The sequence below is a fragment of the Triturus cristatus genome, chromosome 4_1 (assembly GCF_964204655.1).
Source record: "Triturus cristatus chromosome 4_1, aTriCri1.1, whole genome shotgun sequence".
Lineage (NCBI taxonomy): Eukaryota > Metazoa > Chordata > Amphibia > Caudata > Salamandridae > Triturus > Triturus cristatus.
Window position 1 is genome coordinate 275889117 of NC_140585.1, and position 24466 is coordinate 275913582.

Consider the following 24466-nt stretch of genomic DNA (forward strand, 5'->3'; position numbering starts at 1 on the left):
AGGCAGACAAGGGGGGCCACCCAAGAACAAAGGAAGAAAGGGCATATTCAATGTACTTTCCTTCTGTATGGGGAGGGAAGCTTGCCAAAGCGCACGGGGCGCGCTGGTTTCATGGCGCGTCAGTGGGGGTGATAGGGTGCGCTAATAGGTATGTCTGTAGTGGGCCCCAAATGTCACGGGGCGCTCGGAGTGGGGAAGCAGTTCTGCATATGTGCTTAGTTGATCTTGCCAAAGTATCATATAGCCCAGACACTCCTTAAATTTGGGTGCTCGGCCACAGCACCATCTACAGGCCACTCAGCGTTTAGCCAGTACTAAACAAAAGGACACAAACTTCCGGTATGCGACGGGAATATGTTCAGTATTCCCAAGGAGTGTAATGAGTGGCGATCTGGAGACGGGTGAGGAAGTAATGGCATCAAGAGCTGTGAGGATCTGCCACCAATACTGTAGTTCCTCAGGACATCCCCATGCCAAGTGTAAGAAATCGGTGTGTTCTGCCTTACATCTGTTGCATCTGTCAGAGTCACGTAGGCCAAACTTATGAAGCCGGACCGGGGTATAGTAGCTACGGTGGAGAAATTTATAATGAATAACTCGGAGCCTGCTATTTAAGGCCTAGGCCCATTTCAGTTTTATAACATATCCACCTTTTTTTTTTTTTTTTTTAAAAGAGACCAAATAAAACACAACCAATCAGAACAGTCTCACCCTTTAGAACCTTCCTGTGAGAACCCCAGACCTTCAGATTTTCTACCGCACGTTGTGCTAGGGAGTCTCCACTGAGCTCTGCTCAGTTATTCCTTATTTGACTACTTTTGAGAGTATTCTTCAGCTATATTTTTCCAGATTACTCTACAATTTTGGTCTGTTCTCTATTCATCATGGCAGACCAGGAGAAAAAGGGGCTTTTTAGAGCTTGTGCCACCTGCTCTAAAAAGTGGCTTTATGTGGATGTCTCTCATAAAGATTGCATATACTGCTTGTATCAAGACCACAAGGCCAAAGACTGCAAGGTATGTCGTACCTTTTCTACTAATACCTTGAGGATTCGCGAGGGACGTCGCCTTACCTGGCTCCAGTCTCTAGTGACGACAGTGATGAGGCCTCATCTGCTTCGTCTTCTAGAAGATTTGAAAAAAGAGGAAGGTCTGACCCTACTTCTTTTGAGGAGTGCCCTCAGAAAGCCTCTAAAAAGACCTCCCATGGGTCTGATAGGCTCAGTCCAACTAAATCTCCTCACAGAGATGAAAAGAAGAGGAAAGGACTTAAAACAGGAAACAGTGGAGTGAGGGAGTTGAGCTTTGTTCCCCCTCCTTCGCCTCCTGAGGGGAGAAAAGTGTTCAAGAAACAATCCTCTGTTCCTCTTGAGGAAAGACAGGAAAAGAAGTTACCACTGTTGACGAAGCAGTCGCCGACACCGCAGAGTGACAAGTCTCTTCAGCTTTCCTCAGTTCCGTCGCTGGGTTATTGCAGAGAGCTCTGACTGTGTCGACGAAGACGGTTCCAACTCCATCGACGACAGAGCTGTCGACGCCGACAGCAATGATGACATTGTCGCCGAAGACGACGGTGACAAGGACGACGACGGCAGCGTTGACGGCAACGGTAATGACGATGGTATAGACGACAACGCTGTCGATGGCAATATCTTTATCGTCGACGACACCGTCTACGGTGTTTAAAAGTTCTGCAGAGAGACACAAAGCGCCATGTGACTCCTGAAGTCACTTCACTCAGTAAGGTGACCCTCTCACCTCCTGGAAGAGGAGGACCCGGATGAAGATGGTCCTTTCAGATATGCCCATAGCCCTTTGGACCTGCACGTTAAGGGCCAGGAGGAGGATTCTGAAGAGGGATATGAAGGAGAGCAGGACCATGATCCTCCCCAGGACTACCATAGAGAACATCAACAGGAGATGGTCTGTATACCATCTTCGTTGATTTAGGACTTCCAATTTATGCTCTGACTACAAACGGAGATTTCCGACACCATCTTCGGTTCCGGAACAGGACTCAGTTACCACTAGACCAGCCTTGGTGCCTCCCACCCACCGGGTGCCACCACCACCACCGCTGCAATTGTTGTTAGAGGGTCCTCCACCAACTACTCCTATTATCCAACAAGATACCTCGGATGATGATCAAGGGGACACAGATATCCCACTCCCAGGGCGGACTTTAAATTCCTGTTGTGGCTCTTCTTCTGGCTCTGACATCGGCTAGAAAGGTTAGCGAATTGCAGGCACTCACTATCCAGGAGTCTTCTTCAATTCAAGAATGACTACTGTAGTACTCAGTACTAACCCAAAGTTCATCCCTAAGGTGCCCTCGGATTTCCTTTAAAAAAAAAAAAAACAATTAAAATATTTATTTGGTGCATGATAACAATAATACAGATTTAGACTTCAATTTTCCAATCGCCTTGTAAACAACTTATAAATTCGAAAAGGAAATCAACGTACATGTATTATCACCGTAGGTAGGTTGCGTATATCTTTAAATAAGTTACTTATCGTAGATGAAAATTAATATTAACATTTAATCAGTAATTGTTATTCTGATGGATACATCTGCCTGTGGATTCCTCACCTTGTGAATATCCCTGCGCCAGCAACATTCGGAAACTTTTGTAGCAGTCCGCACCGATGGGGTCGAAGACGACGTCACAGAGACACGGCTCCGCTCGCGACTCCGCTCCATAAGAAGACCTCGTCGGCGTGATGACGTCAGTTCCCTTTTTTCCGCGCCGACGACGCCAACGGATTTCGGGAATCGTTACTAGTAGCTTTACCTGTTACTTTGTGTATTTTCTGAAAATGTTCTGTCTTTCTTCGAAGATGTCGACAAGGAAGTCGGGTTTCAAGCCCTGTCGAGAATGTGGCAAGCACATGTCTATTACCGACCCACACGAGGACTGTGTTTGGTGCCTTTCATCCGACCACGATGTGGGTGGTTGTTCCAGCTGCCGCAAGATAAGCTCGAAGGCTCTCAAGGAAAGAGAAGCGAAGCTCTTCATCGCTCGGATGAAGAAGAAGGAAAAAAGATGAAGGAGGAGGTCGGGATCCAGGTCGAGGTCGGCGTCCAAGTCGACTTCGGGGCATGCTTCGAAAAGTAAGAAGCTTAAGAAAAAGAGGAGGCATTCTTCACATCATCATTCCGACAAAGGTTCGGCTCCGAAGTCGAAGTCGCCTACTCGACGTTGGAGAGAGTCAGTGTCTCCTTCTCCGGTCCCGGCTTCACCTTCAGCTCCTTCTTCTCCGGTGACTTCGCCGGCTCCGGCTGAATCTCCGGTGCCGGTATCATCCCCGACGCCGGTTCCATCTCCGGCTCCAGCTGGTTCTCCGGCTCCGGCCCCGGGTGAGGATCTTCAGGCTCCGGGTGAGACTGTGACGTCGCTTGTACCACCGTCGGCGCCGCCAGGCCTGAGTCCGGTGCTGCCTGACCAGTATCCTGCATTCCCTGGTCCAGGTCAGGACCCCTCGCATTATCTTAATGCCATGTACGAGGTGTTTTCAAGGGCCATGTATACCTCTGGTGCACCTGTGGGTCCGATGGCTTACAATTTGGGAGTGCCGCAGGTCTACCCTCAAGCTCCGTTCATGCCATTCTTTCCGGCGACGCTGTCTTGGCAGCTACCGGCGCCGAGAACATCGACGCCGCTTCCCTCTTCACCGGCGCCGACTCGACTTCGTTCGACGCCGGCTGCTCCAGCGGATCCGCGTTCTACGCCGACGCCGCTCGTGCGGATTCGTTCCAGAAGGGAAGCACAGAGTGGTGGATGAGAGACGCTTTCTGTTGGAAGAGGCTGAAGAGGGAGAGTTAGTCGAATCTGATGAGGTGTTTGAAGAACTGAAGGAGGCAAGTGGACTGGATTTGTCTCCAGAGTGGGAAATCACTGCACCATCAGATGAGCCCTCTAAAGATGCAGCGCCGTATCATGCGGTCATCAGAAAAGCTGCAGAATTGTTGGACCTACAGTTACCGTCCACGGAGTTCAGGTCTAATATACTTACTGAGGTGCTGCATTCACCTACAGCGGTCTCGGAGCCTTTGTTACCCTTTAATGAGGCTATTATGGAACCTGTGCTGGAGGTATGGCGCAAGCCTTTTTCAGCTCCTGCGGTCTCCAGGGCAGTCGCAAGGAGATATAGAGTGGCTCCAGGGGATCCTGAATTTCTAACTTCGCACCCTTCGCCTGAGAGCTTGGTGGTCCAGGCGGCTTGTTCGGGAAGGTCAAAGGGGGCCTTTCCTCAGGTTCCAGGAGACAGAGAGGCCAAAAAGGTGGACCAATCTGCCAAAAAGGTCTTTTCATCAGCCAGCATGGCTCTCAAGTCCACGAATGCGACGTGTTTATTGGGGCGCTATATCCATGTGCTAATGGATTCGGCAAAGAAGATTGCACCAAAGCTGTAGGAGGAGGATAGGGCTGGCTTCAATGAAGTTCTGACTGATGCCCAGGCGGCTGATCGACAAGTCATTCAGAGTGGACTGGACACGGCAGACTCAGTTGCCAGAGTCATGGGGCCACCAGGAGGGGGTGCATGGCTAAAGTCCTCTCAATTCTCCTCGGATGTGCAGTCGACCTTATTAGACTTGCCTTTTGATGGGTCTGGCTTGTTTGGGAAGAAGGCGGATGCTGCTCTCGAACGCTTCAAGGAGAGTAAGGCTACGGCTAGGTCGTTGGGCCTTCAATCCCAGCCAAGAGGTTCTTTTAAAATGTATAGGGGCTTTGGAAAGGCGACTTTTCGCTCCTATATACTGACCCAGCAGCAGCAGGGTTCCTCGTCGAGAGGTTACAGAGGAAGAATCAGGGGTCGCACACGTGGCCGTCAGCTCTCCTCCTCCTCTTCCTCCTCCTCTGCCCCTCCCACCACTGCAAAGCAGCCCTAGATTCGACATTCCAGATCATGCTGGTCCTGTGGGGGGCCGGCTTACCCATTTTCTACAAGATTGGGAATCTGTAACTACAGATCTCTGGGTTCTAGATCTTGTAGAAAATGGGTACGCCCTTCCCTTTCGGGAATTCCCTCCAAATTACCCTCCTTGCCAAGGGGCTTGCTCGGAGGACCACCGTCTTCTCCTGCAGGAGGAAGTCCTGAAGTTGTTTCAGAAAGGTGCGATAGAGGTGGTTCCAGAGCAGGAAAGGGGTCAGGGATGCTACTCCCGGTATTTCCTGATTCCGAAAAAGGATGGCAGGTTACGTCCGATATTGGACCTCAGAATTCTGAACTTTTACCTGAAACAGGAGAAGTTCAAGATGCTCACCCTTGCGCAGGTTCTTCAGGCGCTGAATCAGGAGGACTGGATGGTGTCGCTCGACTTGCAGGATGCGTATTTTCACATCCCCATCCTGAAGTCGCACAGAAAGTATCTCCGTTTCACGGTAGGGTCGCAACATTATCAGTTTGCGGTCCTACCGTTTGGTCTTACTTCAGCACCTCGAGTCTTGACGAAGGTGATGGCAGTGGTGGCAGCCCATCTCAGAAGGACGGGGATTTCAGTTTTCCCTTATTTGGACGACTGGTTGATAAAAGCGGAGTCGCCAGAGAAGGTGCTGCGTCACCTGCAGGATACAACTCGGCTGTTGTACAAATTGGGTTTTTCGATAAATGTACCCAAATCTCACCTGGTGCCCTCTCAGCGCAACCTGTTCATAGGTGCGGTACTGGATACTACTGTGTGTCGAGCATTCCCTCCTCCTCAAAGGATTCTCGACATACAGGAAATGATTCCTTTATTTTACAGCGGAGCGGTCGTTCCAGTTCTGAAGGTCCTTCGCCTGCTCGGTCTGTTCGCTTCCTGCATCCTGTTGGTCAACCATGCACCCTGGCACATGAGGGCGCTCCAGTGGTGCCTCCGCAAGCAGTGGTATCAGCACAAAGGGGATCTCAGGGAGTCTGTGAGGATCTCCGGAGAAGCTGCAGCGGATCTATCTTGGTGGAGCGTGGAGGGCAATCTGTCCCAAGGGAAGCCCTTCCGTCTACCTCCATCGGTGACAACTGTGATAACGGATGCCTCCACCTTAGGGTGGGGTGCTCATCTGGGGGATCTGGAGATCAAGGGTCTTTGGTCTCCAGAAGAAAGGTTGCTTCACATCAACCTTCTGGAATTGCGGGCGATACGTTTGGCACTCAAGGCCTTCCTCCCTTCCCTTCGCGGTCAGTCTGTTCAAGTCCTGACGGACAATACGACCGCGATGTGGTATATAAACAAACAGGGAGGAGTGGGGTCTCTTTGTCTCTGCAGAGAGGCCCTGCGTCTATGGTCCTGAGCTCAGGTCCATCAGATTTGTCTAATGGCAAATCATCTGGCCGGGGTTCTGAACGTTCGTGCAGACAGTCTCAGTCGGCAGTTCTCCGCCGACCACGAGTGGAGGCTTCATCCAGAGGTAGTTCGTCACGTCTTTCGGACGTGGGGGACTCCTCGGGTGGACCTATTCGCCACTCAAGAGAATGCTCACTGCCCGTCTTTCTGCAGTCTCCAGTATCCGATGCAGGGAGCGTTGGGGGACGCGTTTCAGTTGAGTTGGGGTTCACGACTCCTTTACGCGTTTCCTCCCATACCCTTGATTCTCGGGTTCTGAGGAAGATTCGCCAAGACCGGGCCCCGGATTGGCCAAGAAGGGTGTGGTACACAGATCTTCTCCACCTCTCCTCGTGCCCTCCGCTCCGTCTCCCGCTGAGGGCAGACCTCCTCTCGCAGTCGGATGGGCAGGTTCTACACCCCCACCTCCAGAGCTTACACCTTCATGCCTGGAGATTGAACGGGGCAACCTGAATTCTTTCTCTCTCCCACCAGATGTGGTGGATGTTATTTTATCGGCCAGGCGACACTCCACCAAATCTATATACTCATATAGGTGGTCTAAATTTGTGCTTTGGTGCGGAGAGAGGTCCATTAATCCCTTGAAGGATCGTCTGTCTAACATTCTACAGTTTGCCCTTTCTCTGGCTCAGCAAGGCTTTGCTGTGGCTACTGTGAAAGGATATTTATCGGCTTTGTCGGCTTTCCTTTGTTTGCCGGATCAGCCGTCATTATTCAGATCACCTATTGTTCTTCGTTTTATAAAGGGCCTTACAAACAAGTTTCCTCCGTCTCCTTTTATTATGCCTCAATGGGACTTAAACCTTGTCTTAACTTATCTTATGGGTTCTTCCTTCGAGCCCTTACACAAGTGTCCTTTGAGGCTGTTGTCCTTTAAGACGGTATTCCTCATTGCAATCACCTCGGCAAGGAGGGTAAGTGAGCTTCAAGCTCTAAGTTCAAAACCTCCATTCTTGACTGTGCATGCTGAACGAATGGTACTTAGGACCAGGGCTGCGTTTTTGCCTAAGGTGGTAACTCCCTTTCATCTGGGGCAGTCCATTACACTTCCTTCTTTCTATCCTCCCCCTCACCCTTCCAAGGAGGAGGAGAGACTTCACCGCTTGGACCCTAAGAGGGCGGTGAGCTTTTACCTGGACAGGACAAAGGACATCAGAGTTGATGACCAGCTCTTCGTGGGCTTTGCTGGCTGCAGGAAAGGTCGAACGGTGCACAAGCGCACCCTTTCCAGGTGGATTGTCTTGTGCATCAAGATTTGCTACTCCCTGGCTGGTAAGGAACCACCGGAGGGTTTGAGGGCTCATTCCACTAGAGCAAAGTCTTCCACGTCTGCTTTGTCTAGGGGTGTTCCTGTGGAGGACATTTGTAGGGCGGCAACTTGGGCCTCCCTCCACACCTTCGCAAAACATTATTGCTTAGACACTGAGGTGAGGAGGGACTGACATTTTGCGCGATCCGTCCTTCAGGACTTTCTGGTATAGAAGGGTGGAGTGGGGACTGCTGTGGAATCTATTCACAAGGTGAGGAATCCACTGGCAGATGTATCCATCAGAAGAACAAGTTACTTACCTTCGGTAACGCTTTTTCTGGTGGATACAGTATCTGCCTGTGGATTCCTCACTGACCCACCCGCCTCCCCGTTGTCCATCCTTCTATACCTGTAGTTCTATGCCTGTAATTCTATTGATGGTGTTTCAAATGTGTTTATTACTGTCAAAGGCATTTTGTTATTTCTTGTGCTTTGTTATTTATTTTCCACACTGGGTGTGTTGATATGCATATTGTGTACTGTGTATACTGAGTATATATATTGCTCTCAGTCTGTCCGTGTGCCTCGAAGGCACTGAAAAAAGGGGCAGAACTGACGTCCTCACGCCGACGAGGTCTTCTTATGGAGCCGGTGACGTCAGCGGAGTCGCGAGCGGAGCCGTGTCTCTGTGACGTCGTCTTCGACCCCATCGGCGTGGACTGCTACAAAAGTTTCCGAATGTTGCTCGCGCAGGGATATTCACAAGGTGAGGAATCCACAGGCAGATACTGTATCCACCAGAAAAAGCGTTACCGAAGGTAAGTAACTTGTTCTTCATGCACACATTTCTGAATGTTTTAGCCTCCTCCCACCCTAGGGGTTGGCTCTACTTTTATAAGTTTTTAACCACTAAGGCAATAAAACAAGAAAGAAAGAAAAAAAGAGAGAAAAGAAGAAAAAAGTAAAGAGTTAAATTATTTGGGTTATCTCTCAAGTCATTTAGTCAGAGTTTCCCAGATCTTTAGCCCTTTCTTGCAGGACCGTGCACCTCTTTTCCCATAGATGGCGTTTTCAAAATTGTAATTTGCTACCAGTCGTGTTAGCCATTGGTGGTACCCTGGAGGAGATAGGTCCAACCATGCTGAGGCAAGGCAAAGGCAGTATATTGCCATGGCTATAAAGATCAAATACTCTCCAGGTTTGCCTTGCGTCTCCTGATCTACCCCAAGACAGATCAGGGAAGAAGAAATAAGAACATTCCTCCCTAGTACTTCTTTAAAAAAGTTTGTGATCTCAAGTTTAAGGTTACTTAATACGTCACAAGAATCAAACGTGATTAAGATCAGCCTGGTATAAGGAGCATCATGGACAAAAAGTCCCTCTCCCCGTCCCCCGTTTTGCGTTTTTTTTTTTTTGGGGAGCATAGTACAGGGAGAAGTAGGATTTGTAATACTGGGCTTGAAGCCGTGCCGGGATTAATAGATTTTATGCTAGCTCATATGAGTGGAAAAATAAATCTTCTGAGATCTATTTCCTCTATCCACTTCTTGGCTCGCGTTATTAAATCATCCGGCATTAATACGTTAAGAGAGTTATACACCTTTCTGATAGATGGATGATTCAATCTTTGATTATCAATAATGGGATTGTTAATAAATCCTGCTGGACCGCCACACTTTCTTGTTAAAAAATCACGTACTTGTAGGTATTTATAAAAATCTTTCCAATCAGTTTATATCTTTCTTTAAGACTCTCAAAAGAAGCGATATCCGAGAGAGAGTATAAATCCCCCAGTTTAAACAGGCCTTTATTTTGCCACTTTTTGAGTAATGGGTCTTTAAAGATGTCGGGCAAGTTTGGATTGTTGTACAATGGCGTGTAGTGGTTCAAACAACCCAGACCTAGCATTTTACGGACCGATTTCATACTTTTAAATCCGGCCACCAGCGTCTTAAAGCGCACCTTTTTGTAGTGGGAGTCATTTAAAAACCTCCAGATCCATCCCCACGCATCCTTACCCATTATGAGCTCTAACGGCATGGGTATATCTTCTAGCACATTATCTGTAGTTTTATCAGAGGGTGAGGTTGTATAGAAGAGTGGTTGCCCAATAGAAAAGTCTCATATTTGGGAGAGCGAGCCCCCCTTTCTCTTTTGGTAGAGAGAGAAATTTGTAAGCTCGTCTGGGTTTCTCATAGGCCCATATAAATCGTGAGAACAGGTCTTCGATCTTTTTTAGACACATATTGCTGAATTCTAGTGGAATTGCTCTTATACAGTATAAAAATTTGGGGAAAAAAGCATTTTAATTAAATTACATCTGCCTATTGAAAGATGTAATTTGTGTAGTCGAATTAATTCAGGTTTAATTTTGTCAATCAAGGGATCAATATTGCATTAAAGTATCTTCTCTACAGTTGCCATGACTTCCACTCCGAGATACCTAGCTTATTCAACCTGCCCTCAGATTTCCAATTAAATTAACCTGTGGTTCTTAAGACTTTTTTTCCCTCAACCTACAACTCCGGCTGACAGATCACTGCATTCACTAGACTTTCAGCTTTGCTTAACATACTATCTCCAAAGAACTAAACACTTTAGGAAGTCACCTCAGCTCTTTGAAGCTTACTGTGCTCCTCGTAAGGGGTTTCCCCTTTCTAAACCAGGAATTGCACGTTGGATTTCCAGCTCTATCCAGTATTGTCATCAATTAGCTGGAAAACCCCTACAGAGGAAAGTCCGTACTCACTCCACAAGGGCAGTCTCTTCCTCTACAGCCCTCTTTGCTGGGGTACCTATCCGGGACATCTGCAGAGCAGTCACCTGGAAGAGTATCCATACCTTTACCAGACATTACTGCTTGGAATCTTCAACACGTGATGATACGGCTGGGATCCAAGCAGTCCTGAGGAACCTATTTCAATAGCGGTGAGCTTTGTTTCATCCCTCCTTCCTTTTTTTCCCCCTAACTCCTTGTACATTCTTTGGTAAATGTTTATTTTTCTATTTTCATGTTATATGATGTGTATATGACTCTTTCACATGTTTAAGAAGCCTATGACTGTTTGCAGAATCTTGGAGGTTAATGCATAATTACGCAAAAAGATTAAATGCTTATTTGGTTACTCTTCAAGGTCTAGATTAAGAAAGAATTTTGATGGTTTGTATTTTTTCTGTCCTTATGTCCTATTTCTAAAAGGATCGAGACAAGAAATGTGCTCATATCTGCTAGCTACTCTGATTCAAGCATTTGAAAATTCCAATACTGGAGTAAGAAAATAAGTTACTTACCTGTAGCTTTAGTTCTCCAGTATTGGAAGCTTTCATAGATTAACAATCGACCCACCCTCCTTACCTGAGAAAACTCAACCTTCCTTTTGACCTTTATGGTTATCCTATAGCACTACTGCTGCGAAAATCTGAAGGTCTGAGGTTCTCTCAGGAAGGTTCTAAAGGGTGAGACTGTTCTGATTGGTTGTGTGTTATCTTTGGTCTCTTTTACAAAAAGAGGTGGATATGTTATAAAAGTGAAATGGGCCTAGGCCTGGTTTCTAGTTTGATAGCTTGGCATTGCTATTTTGATTTACCGGGGACTCCAATTTCGACGACAGGGAATAATTCAAGCATGTGAATCTATGAAGGCTTCCAATACTGGAGAACTAAAGTTACAGGTAAGTAACTTATTTTCTTTTCAGCCTTTCTTTTGTCATTCATAGCCAAAATAGCAGTAGTCGTCTGATTAATGCTACCTCATTATCGTTATTTTCTGTCAATTAAAAAACACTACCTATGTCATGCTCCATGCATGGCTAATGCATGAGTCCGAGATACAGTGTTGAACGTTCTTTAGGAATTTATGGAAGCAGATGCCTGTCTGTGACTAAGGTTGTGCTCCAACTCTACTCTAGTACACCTGTTCCCCGTACAGTCTGACTCCGATAATATACTCCCACTACTTCATAGCCATCCTAAGAGGCTCCATGTTTTTGGTTCTGATTCTGATCAGAGTTTGCCACCAGATGGAGATGATAATGGTGATAGCTGAGATGACTTGCCCCTATATTATGATGACAGCTTATGCATGGACCTACAGGAGGCCAGTGAGCTGGATACTTCCTTTGACACAGGGTTGATTTTGCCCCACTGAGCCCCAGTTGAAGAGAGTGCCTCCTTGTAATTAAACAAGCAGCTGAAGTCTTCGATCCTAGAGCTGCCTTTTAGAACGAATGTCCTTACTGAAGATTTGCACCATGGACCAGCCTCGCCTGCGCCTTTACTTCAAATGAGAGTTCATAATAGACACCCATATGAGCATTTTATCTACACCAATTGCCCACCAGTGAGCAGGCAGGTAACCAGATGCCATAGACTGCCGCCTGGCAATCCTGATTTTCTTACACATCACCCTACTCCGAAGAGTTTGGGGGTGCAGGCTTCCACCTGCAAAGTGAATCCTAATGCATCCGCCCCCCTACGCCCCCTTTCCCCTTTGAATCTAAATGGAACGAGGCGTTGACGAAACAAAAGTTCCCTTCCAGGGGATCCTCATCAATAGTCATAAGCACTGATTAGTCACCCATGTGCGGGGAATCCCGGAGATAGATAGATAGATAGATAGATAGATAGATATATTCATTTTAAGAAGAAACCAATTCCATAAAAATGTGTCATTAATAAAGGAAATTACCATAGAAAATCGTTTACAAACCTTTTTTAAATTAAACGGACAGGGAATATGAGACTCTGTTAGCTAATAGGCTGCAATACAAAGCATAGCAGAGAAAAACTGGCTTTGTGCCTTTAAGAGCCCCAAGGCTGTACTCCATCATGCTTCACAGGTGACAGGTCAGTTCATTTTTCTGGCTCCTGGAGACAGGGTCCTGTGGCACATAGCTCTGCCTTTTTGGCTAAAGCATTGTAAAATCTTTAAAAAACCTTTCTTTTGGACAGATATTCAACATTTTTCAGCACCTAGAGTACAGAGAAACATTTTTTTCTGACAGAAAATAATGTATTTTCCTGTCAAAAATGCAGTCGCTTTTTGTGAAGTGTCCTTCCTGTGGGAAGAAGGTGGCCCAGACAGATCCTCACTGTTTTGTTTGCCTTCTGTAAACTCACCATCCTGAGGCTTGTAGTAACTGTCAGAAGTTTTACAAGTTAACTCTAAAGGATAGACAGTTGATCAGACTGTATGACCTCCAAGAAAGGGCAAGATACAGCCGCTGGCTTATCAAGAGGCCTTGGGGAAAGTTCAGTCTTCAAGAAAGCCCCCTTATTTCACTGCAAGAATTCTTGCAGAAGAAAATCCGGAGAGATTTCGAAGGAAGAGGAGATTTTCCTGATAACCGTTGAGAAGTAGAATGTCGAGGAAAGAAAAGCTACTGGTGTGCTCGCTGCAGGCAGGTACACTGTTGAGACACCACTTGACGTTAAATCATCCTTGACGTTCGCTGTTGAAGCATACGGCAACAGTCCACCGTCTATCATTGTTTGAATCAGAAACTAAGCCACAGCCTATGCTGAAAGTGAAACCTTGGACGTTGCAGCAAACGACACTCTTTACCAGCAAATTCACCACCCGCTATAGAGTGTAGGCCCCTGTACATTAAGGGCCAGATCCCAATCGTCTTTGAATATATCTCCACACTGGCTTCAAACTTTACAACATAGATCTGTGCCACATACACCTGACTGAATATTCACGTACTTATTCACCATGGAGTGTCAAACCTGAGATGCAGATCTCAAGCGCTCAGTTTCCCAGGAGGTCTTCAATGACTAATTTTTCTTCAGGCACACAGTCTCAGCCCCCTTCTACAAGGCCCTTAAGATGCCCGCATCTTAAGACTTCACAACATAGGTCTCCACAAAGATCTAGCAGTCCACGACGTCACTGTTCCAGATCACTAGTTGGGTCTAGTAGAACTTAAAAAAACAGATTACCTCCATGCCCTCTAGAAGATCATGCCGAAGTCCAGATCTCTGCACAGGAGAGGATCTTCATCTTGGACAACCACTACTTACTCATCAGTCAGAGATTATTCACCTACTCGGACAGATACACCTCCGGCAAGAGTGTCTTCAATATATGATCTTCTTACCTTAAACAATGTTTTAATAAGAGGGGTAGCAACATTTAATATTGTTATACATACCCCTACTATGTCATCTTCTATGATAAAAAATACAGACTAGCGATTGCTGGCCTGGCTAGTGCGCAGAGATAAAGACATTCTGGGTATATAGTAGGCGATGCAAACAACATCTATGATAGTGACGTAGACATTGCTCACATATCTGAGAAATATTATACAGCCTTCTATACGGCACGTCTGTTAGCAGAAACTCCTCAGATAGAGGCCTACTTGGCTGCAATTCCGATGGCAACCCTCCCACTGGTTGACAGTTACAACCTAGATAAAGACCTCGCTCTCTTGTAGATAATAGGCTATCATACATCTTAAGTAAGGAAAAGTCTCCTGCCCTAATGGGATACTGGTTGAGTCCTATAAGAGCAATGCCCAGATCCTGCTCCACCTCCTACAACTGTGTTAAGAGGCCAGACAGAAAGGGAGATTGCCACCAAACGTATGGAGGGCCACAATAGTGGTCATACACAAGCCAGGAAACTAGCTACACTTTGTGGCTCCTATGGCCCAATCTCACTCCTAAACGTCGAGACTAAAATATTAGTAACGGCATTGGCCATGAGATTCCTATCGGCTATCTCCCCTTTCATCCATAAAGAACAATTTTGCTTTATGGCTAGGAGGTCTACTAGACTGAATTTATGTAGGTTGTACAGCTGGCTAGAGACAGTACAAACTAGTAAGGATCTACATGTACACCTCACATTAGATGCCAAGAAAGCATTTGATGCAGTCCACAGGCCCTTTTTGATGCAGGTGCTGAAGAAATACGGTTTTGGCCCTAAATTTCCTAAAGTGGATATGACTACTATACAGTGACCCAGTAACCAGGGTCAGAGTAGTGCACTGTTAACCCCTTCTGTGCCACGCCCTTTCCCCCTCCTGTGCCGGGCGTTTTATAAGTGGGTGGGGTTCATGACGAGATAGTCTCGTCATGGGCACAGCGCGACCGTGCTCCATGACGAGACTAACTCGTCATGGGCACTGAAGAGGTTAAATGAATTTCCCATTAGGCGAGGTACCAGACAGGTCTGCCCTTTATGCCCCCTCTTGTTCGCTTTCGTCCTAGAGCTTCTGGCCTGTCTGATTAGGAAACACCCCGATATTAGGGGCTTCCGGGCAGAGAGGGAGTCTGGAGATGATGAAAGGATTTTGCTATACGCGGATGATATCCTTCTCTATGCTACTGTGGTAAATAATTTAATTACCGGGACTTAATTTGATACAGAACATAATAAAAATAGCTCAATAAATAAGAGGCAGAATCCGTGGTATTAGAGGTTAAGAACGGGCTTTATTCCAATAAACGATTTCGAAATCGTGGACTCCAGGTTCCATCACCACGGAGGCTCAGGAAGTGAAGTACATACATTATTGATAATTAATAACTTTTATACAATAGGCATTACAGCGAAGCAAATGCAAGAGGCGTAACAATTGATAGCAAAGATAACATTTCACATGCGTAGCTGAAGGAGGCGTAATTGGGAGTAACAAGGAAACGTCATTGGTTGTGATGTTACATATGGGTGGACCTATGAAATAATTTCGCAATGTCAGCAGAAATACTTTGCAGAGATGCGCGCGCAGCAGCATGACGTGTGATTGACGTGCAGCTAGGGGGTGAAGGGGACTTGACATTTAGCTCTACATGTGGCGACAAATGTCTGGAGGGTCAAGTCAACCTAATCCCAAATCATATCTAACATCCTATGTTTAAAGAACTATGTTATCCAAAAGAGAGGCCTTCTTGGAGTAGAATCTTATTCTATACTGACTATGCTGACTGTTAGTGCGTGTACAAGCGTCTAAGTGTCTACACTAGATGCGAGGGCAGGAATCTTCCATAGTAACAGGGCTATGAATTACTTGCATAAAGACAGAGAAGCCGGGCCTTTGCTCGGTAGCTGGCAGAATGTTTACTTTAAGCTACTAGACAGGAATGCATTGGGCAGGGAGCGGAGCAGATAATTTCCGAAGGTGAAATACAGTTCTTGGCAGGCAGCAAGCTGATGTCAGGCATCGTGAGCCGCGCAGAGGATGAGACAAAGTTCATGGTCACAGATGCAGGCTCGGACTGGAGCTTCAGAGGTAGAGAGCAGGGAAAGCTTGATGACAGAATCAGGGCCTACTTGCCTGGACTGTAAAATGGCATAAGTGAACCATATAAAGGCGGTGGCCTTTCCTACTTAGGAATGGAATATCCGGCCCATTCATGGCGGATCAACAGAGGACATGTTAACGGTGGACGCACATGTATTTGCGTCTTCATAACTGGAACTGGAGGGAACATACATGTACTTGTAACATGCACATAGAACCGTTGGGGTCCAAGATAGGGGACATAATTGACCAGAAAAATCCATATTTCCACATTCCCTCCTTGTCCCCTACTTGCCCGTCAAGAGATATCAATCTTCATTAATCCATTGATCTGTTCATATAGCATCATTTGTTCTTCTTTCTTCTTCCGGGATCTTGAATGAAAATCTTGATGTGGAATGCACGATGTGGCACACAGACCACAAATCGCTGGTCCACATTGCAGGCATAAGCAGCAACTGAATAGTATGAGAAGGCCAATACCTAGGAAGGATAGAACTCTCCATCCCCAGGCTGATAACACGCTCCAAAACCAACCGGACCAAGTCCAGGTGCCTGGATTCTGGTGTATCTGGCTTACAATCTTATGAAGGTGGGTTATGGCTTTATATACAGATGGCGAATTTTCTGGTATGAATACGCAACAGCTTGATCCGATGACCCTACAAGCTCCGCCCCTATCGGCCAGGATGACGTCAAGGACAAGACGATTTTGAAGCACAACAATCCGCATAGCAGACTGCTCTTCTGTTAAATTGCCTAAGGCGGAAATAGTTTCGTTCGCTACTGCTTCCAGTGTTCTAGTTAATCTACGTATCAGCTTACTATTAGTAACGGTACCTATATAGGGAAAGAGACCTTTATTGAAATCTGTGTATTTTTCCCATGCTGTTTCAGTGTAATCGACTATTGGGAGATCTCTCCTTTCTCTATTGTGTACTAAATGAGTATTTCTGTGATAATCAGGAGGAGCTAGAAAAACAGGTGGCAAAAGGAATCCAATGTAGCAGGTACCATCCCAATCTAGAGGCAAACGTACATATGCCGTCTGACCACATATAAAATAGGAATGGCGGGAAGCTCTAAATGTCGACTTGCCTTGATCACTGAATTCTATTACAGTGGTGCATCTACTATGGCCCATATGTATGGAACCATTCTTTCTTACACATAATTCACCTTTTACTGGAAATACTGACATGGCGGGCAAACTTGGATTAGCTTCGGATTCGACATTCAAGATCAGGAGATTAAGCGTAAAATTACCTAATCCATATACTTCATTTTCTAGATCAGTTCCTGTTCTTTTGAGAAGTCCCTCCTTGTTGGGGTGGCAGACTTTAAGTAAAACTAAGTTCAGATTTCCCCATACCCCATTGTCTTGATAAACTGCAGAGTTCGAATCTTGGGAATTAAGTAAATTAAACCATGCTCCACAGGAGCCGTTGTGTGTGAACGGGTATGGAAAAAGAGGTAGAATTCCTTTATAGTTCTGATAGGGAGGGAGTCGGCCACATATCCAACAATTTGTAGCATTGCTAACCTGATGGGAATGATGTAACATACTAATAAAAGTGTTATTGCGCAGCGCAAATCTGTATGACAATTCATGCGGAGGTAATTCGCTAAATGAATGTTCAGCAGTAATATTATAAACATGTCTAGAAATAGGATAACATATGTGTAACAATATACTTGCAGTAATTATTAAAAGGCTTAGGAAAAACAAAATCAATAACGTCACTGTGCAATGACTACGCAGTGATTTACAGTATGTATGTCGTTTCAACATTTTTCGGGTTCTTTCTCTATTCAGATCTAAGGGATACATGTCAGAGACAAATTCAACCGCTTCACCTTGGAGAGGACTTAAACAATCAAATTTCCTGACTGATTAGATCTGAGTTTTAGTTTATAATGTTCGTGACTACCTGAGTCAACCAAAGGAAGTTTTGAGTCAATGGGTGAAGACACACGAGGTGTAGTTTTTATATCTGATGGTAGTCCATAAAATTTCTTGATATGACTTGAATGTACCCAGCCTTTTCTGCCTTCGATCTTCACGGCTGTCCTGGTGGTGAGTAAGACCAGTTGAGGCGACTTCCACCTAGGATCCAGCTGAGTCTTTCGATCAAAGTTCCTCACTAAGACGAGATCCCCCGGAATTACGTCATGGGGTTTCACCTCAGTGTTGTCAGGAAAAGCTGCAGCTACCTGTGAACGACAAGATTGTAGTGCAGACATCAAGGAAGCCAAATAATCTGTCAGCATATTACAGTCAATATCAGTTATTTTACGTGGTATAGGCGTCCCCCACATATTTGGTGGTCTGCCAAAGATCACCTCATACGGGGATAGCCCTGTTCGAGAGTGTGCTACCATTCTCATGTAAAAGAGTGCAACTGGTAATGCTACTACCCAGTCGACACCTTTTTCCCTGCATATTTTGGACAATCTGATTTTCAAAGTTTGATTATGTCTTTCCACGAGACCTGCTGCCTCGGGGTGTCGGACACAGTGGAATTTCCACTGATAACCTAACAAAAGTGAAACGTGTTTCATTAGTTCGGATGAGAACGGCTGGCCGTTATCTGAGTAGACAGCACGTGGTAAACCGTATCGTGGGAAGAATTCTCGAACTAACTGTTTGGCAGTAGTCGGGGCAGTGTAATCTGAAACCGGGTACGCCTCTGTCCAACGGGAAAGAGCACAGACAACTACGAGAACATATTTGAATCCTCGACATCGTTCCATCTGGATATAATCCATCTGGAGAATTTCAAAAGGGTGGTCAGGAGGCTGAAATCCACCCTGCTCTACGGGAATGCTTTTTCCTGGGTTGAACTGACAACAGATCATACAGGTACGAACTTTTTGTTTCGCTGCTGCTCGTAAATGCTTGTTGAACCAAATATGTTGAATGCTGTCTAGCATAGCTTTCTCTCCTAGATGCGCTGGACTTATTGAAACCAAGTGTATAAATACCTTGTCCGCTCAAGCAGCAGAGCTCGTCGCTCTGACAGTGGACAGTGTTAATAATGACTTGGACCATTGAATCAGGAAGGAACCACACAGATTTTTCCTTCGTCATCCATCCTTGATCCGTTTGGATCCCTCCTAATTCAGTCCATTTCCTTATTTCGTCTGGAGTAGCATGTGTCTGTATGTCAATTACATCAAGAGCGGGATCCTTAACCACCATGCAATGTGTTGGTGTCTGGACTATTGTCTTTGTCATGTCGGATGTTTGAGTTTGAGCAGTCTGTTTAGCTGTTCTGTCAGCTAGATCATTGCCTTGAGAAATGATATCAGTAATTTTCGTATGAGCTTTACATTTCATAATCGATATTGCAATGGGTAGATGTATTGCATCTAATAAGGCATGAATGAGGGGTCCGTGCTGAATGTGGGCACCGTGAGAAGTTAAATAACCTCTCTCTCGCCACAGCACGCCGAAGTCATGTACAACTCCGAATGCATAACGTGAATCAGTGTATATGTTGACTTTTTTATTTGTGGCTTGAATACAGGCCTGTGTCAGAGCGACGAGCTCTGCTGCTTGAGCGGACAAGGTATTTATACACTTGGTTTCAATAATTTCAGTGTCTGTTGTGACTGCGTAAGCGGCCACTAACTCTCCTGTACCTGTTCTCATACATGAACCATCTACATACAACGTCAGGTCTGGATCTGACAATGGGACATCTGTCAAGTCTTGTCTGGGTTTCGTCGTTATTGTAATAACATCAATACAATCATGAGCTAGTGGGTCTGTTCCATTTACAGGTAAAAGTGTGGCAGGATTCAATGTGTTACAACGTCTGATTTCTATATGTGGCTGAAACAATATTAATTCGTAACCTGTAAGTCGCGCTATAGTCAAGTGTTGTGTTTGCGTTCGATTCACAAGAACCTCTACTGCATGTGGTACTTGGACTGTCAATGGATGTCCTAACACTATGGCATCGCTTTGTCTGATTGCTAAAGCTGTCGCTGCCACTGATTTCAGGCACGCAGGCAGAGCCTGAGCTACGGGATCTAATGTACTAGAAAAATAAGCACACGGTTTGTGTGATCCTGCTTGTTCCTGTGTGAGTACTGACAAGGCAGTACCTTCTCGTTCTGTAACAAAGAGTGTAAAATGTTTTCTGTAACATGGTGTTGCTAAAACAGGTGCTTGGCATAGAGCTTTCTTTAAGCTTTCAAAAGCTAGTGTGTGTTCCTGAGTCCAAGGGAGGACAGTCGATGTGGCTGCCTCCTGTGTTGTTAATTGAATGAGTGGTTTTGCTAGAAATGCATACTGAGGGATCCACTGCCTACAATATGAAGTGAGGCCTATGAAAGCCCGCACCTCCTTTTGTGTCTTGGGTATTGGCATATTTGCAATTAGCTGGATGCGATCTGGTGTAAGCTGCCTTCCCTCCTTGGACAGCGAGTGACCAAGGTAAATAACTCGCTGGACACAGAATTGCAGCTTAGAAGGGGACACCTTGTGCCCCTTTCCGGCTAGAAATTGTAAAACCGTCAGTGATGCTTTTTCACATTCAGGTTCGCTTCGGGCGGTGATCAGCAGATCATCGACATATTGAAGCAGAGCAGTGTTGACTGGCATGTGTATACTGTCAAGTTCTCGTTTCAATGCTTGGCTATAGATGCTGGGGCTTTCTGCAAATCCTTGAGGTGCGCGTGTGAATTTAAAGCTACGTCCATTTAAACTGAATCCGAACAAGTATTGGCTTTCCGGATCTATTGGGACGCTGAAAAAGGCATTCTTGAGATCAATTACAGTAAAGAACGTTGCTTCGGAATCAATAGCTGTCAGTAATGAAGAGATGTCTGGAACTACGGGGTATTGTGGTACAATACATTTATTTAATTCGCGCAGATCAATAACCAATCGATATACTGGGGGAGCCTTTGGATCAGTTCGTTTAAGAATCGGAATTATCGGTGAATTACATACATTGGAGTCGGTCTCCACAACCACTCCTTGGCCGATAAGTTCGTCAATGATTTGCAGTAAAGCCATTACAGCATCTGGGGGTAACTTGTATTGTCGCATTCGTGGTAGTACCACTCCTGCCTTTAGTGTGACTCGATATGGTGTAATGTTCATGCAACCAACATCTGTAGGGCCTTGTGCCCATAAATGTGTGGGCAAATTCTGCAGTCGGGAATCCATGTCTCGAGACACATAATGACCTTTGAAATCACGTAAAAACAATCTTACTCCTTCCGGAGAACAACATATTATAGCTCCTAGAGCTTTCAGTGTTTTTATACCTAACAAGTTTTCTGGACATGATTTAGTAAGCAATAAATCTGTAGTTCTGGTCAAGGGTCCTATCGTAAGTGGAAGAGGCTGTGATACTTCATTAACAATAGGTTTTCCTGAAAAACCAAGGGAAATATTCTGTGAGCCTGAGAGGGGTGCCCCTGGAACTTCACTACGTTTTATAGTTGTTCGACTTGCCCCTGTATCAAGTAAAAATTTTCTATCTTGGCCTAATAATTCACTATGTACATAAGGTCCTTCTTGGTCTACAGGGACCTCGATAAGGGGTAAGTCAACTTCCCTCTCTAGGCTGGTTCATGCGTATCGTTGATAATCAGGATAGTCATACTGTGCGGTCTGGTACAGCTGTCGTGTCGTGGTTTGTGTGGCAGCAGCCGGCAGCGCTGGTGCGGCTGGCACAAACTGTATAGACTGTTGTGGAGCTGGCATGGCCTGTGCATGCTGCGGTGCTCCTTGTTCATTCTGATCCTGTCTAAGTGGCCGTGGTCTTTCTTTTGTAATACCTGTGGCGATATTACGCTTCAGGACTGGGCAATCGTGTATGTAATGTCCTGGCTGTTTACAATAGTTGCATGTCCCTTTTACAGGTCCTGCTGAATCACCGGACTGTGTCGTACCCTTTTTATGACCTTCAGCTGGAACTGTCTGGGAGACTAGCATTTTCATTTTTGTGTCTTTCATGCGTCTTTGTTCATGTTCTTGTTCTTCTCTAATTCTATTATAATGATACTGTAACATTTGTAACATTTGTGATGGGGTATTACCTTGCCAAGTACTCTCGAATTTTAATACTCTATTCTTCACTTGGGGCAAGGAATTTTCAACTAATTTTGTCACAAACAGATGTGGGTATGACTCGCTACTTGCTTTTATACCACTATTTATACCAAAACATTTTTCGAATCGGGCATAGAAATCACTAGTGTCTTCATCTTGCTTTTGTTTACAGGCTGAGATTGCACCCCAGTCTTCCTTTTTCGTAGTTAATAAACGTGGCAGTACCTGTACTAGTAAACCTGGCAGTGCTTTAGTTTTGTCCCCAAGCCCCGAACCTGGACCTCGGGCCTTTTCTTCATTTTCTAATGCTGCCCAATCTATCTTTTGGTCTCCTACCTCCCACTCTTTTTCCTTGAGTTTTTCATAAATGCCAGCAGGCATTAATACCTTTAATATTGTCATAATGTCGGGATAGGTATACTCTCCCATGAGTAACATGTCTTTAATTTCTCGGTGGAAACCCGCTGGGTCTTTGTCATGACTGGGTACCACTTTCTTCATTTCTAACAATTCTATTTTCGATATGGGCGTATATACATATACACGTTTAAACTGATTATCCTCGCCCTTTATTGGGTGTATTTCTCGTAAGGGATTCTGTCTGTCCATGTAATACATCGGTCTTTCCTTGATGGGCAATGAAACATGTTCTGGACATACAAAAAGAATGTACTGCTTTCTGGATTCTAGTATTTCCTTAATTAACTTAGTACCTGAACCTCTCCATCTATTCGTGAGTAATTCAGTCAATATATCAGGTAAGGGACCAGGATCTGAATGTTGGCTTTTATATAGTATAAGAAGTTGTTGAATCATATAAATCCCAGCTAAACGCTGTTCATCTGGGGTGAGGTTCAAAAATGTGTGTGCTACTGTATCATCACCATATTTTCCGGGACTGTCAACCCAATGAACGGCTGACCTGGCTAATTCTTGTTCATCCATAGAATCGAGTAAATGATAACCCCTTCGTTCTCGCAGTAATTTGTCAGCGGCTTGGAACGAATGCTCGGGGGACCTCATATTTATTATAGGTGCTTGGAAATTCCTGTTATTATCTGGACATATCGGACGTATTGGGTCAGTAAAGTATCTAGTATTATTACAAGATCTTCCTCTACCTACATAGGCTATCGTTTCTGACTGTCCTGTGGACGGTCCTGATCCTTCTTCCTCCTCGTTTTGTTCAAACTGGTCTACCGCTAATCTCTCTTCGTGTAGGCGTTCTATTTCTTTTCGGATCTTTCTGCACATGGCTATTATACATTTTTGCCTATCATGTCTCCCTTCTGATATATTCTGGCTCCATCTGGTAAGAGTTTGCATTATTTCCGGATCTACCCCCGGTCGGTCTTGATTTCTGATTACGCAATTTGAGGAAACGTAACAGTTCCCCCTGTATCTCCACTTTCTGGTATTCCATAGCTCTGTTAATACATTCAGAGTCTCGCCCTGTTTGGACATAATGATATATATTATCTAGATGCACAGTCATTCCTGGTAACTTCCCTAAATACACCGCGGCTCGTCTGATACGTAATGATGCCATGATCATTTCGTCCTCTTTGCCGGGCACAGGGTCATATCTACAATCTATAAGAAGTTCCTTAAGCGTGCGGGCATTTATGAGTTTGGGGGTACGCGGATGTGCTGACTCTTGAAAGGTAAGTTTATTTACTTTGGGTGGCGTAGAGAAAATGTTGGTAGCACCTCCAGTAACCCCGTCTGGAGTATCGGGCGTGAAAGGATTCGTAGAACGCGATACAGCAACTATAGGTGTGGACACAGCTATAGAAGTAGCTGTAGGAACAGATGTGGAAACGGACGTGCTTGCCGGAACTTGTGTCAGGATTTGATGCTGTAAGGATATAGATACAGGATCTTGGCGTTGAACCTCCCCGGCCAACGGTCTATGTGGGGCGGGGTTAGCATACTCGGGAGCTGCGTCATCTAAATATGAGGAAAGAAAAACATCTTCTGCGGTTCTAGGATGCCCCTTAGGATGTACTTTTATTGGAAATAATGGGGGTGGCAAGTCTTTTGGTATCCCCGGAGTAGCCTTAGGTAATCCCTCGGCCAGAAGGGGATACAAACCCTTCATAAGGGCATTTCTTTGTCTGTCTACTTGTTCTGATTTCACTCGTGTACCTTCTTCAATTAATAGATTTTCTCGGACTTTATTTGAATTCTCCTTACTCTTCTCTTCCTGTCTACGTGCTTTTTCTGTTCGTCTATACGATTCTTTACGCCATAATTCAATGGCGTCTTTCTGTGATTGTCTAGCTTTCTTTTTCCATAATTCTTCCTCTACTTTCACGATGCACTCTGCATCCCAGGTCCCAGCTGCGGGCCACCTCTGACTTTCTGGTAATTCCTTAGTGTAGTCTACCCATAAATCAAGAAATAATATAGCGTCTAGGCCGTGTTTATGATACATGAAGTACCCTGGAGTGTCCCTAGGAGGAATAGGAACAGCTTCTTCGAGTACCCCTTTTCTAGTTGTGATCTGTCTTAATTTCGAAAAGAGCGGCATATTGGGAACTGGTCTGATACTTGGTTTTGAGC

General features: G+C 45.3%; 1 protein-coding gene across 1 annotated transcript in view; it reads left to right on the top strand.

The window, feature by feature from the left end:
* Positions 1-24466, top strand: part of TRIM24 (tripartite motif containing 24) — an 868915-nt gene that overhangs the window by 223196 nt on the left and 621253 nt on the right. The window lies entirely within an intron of this gene.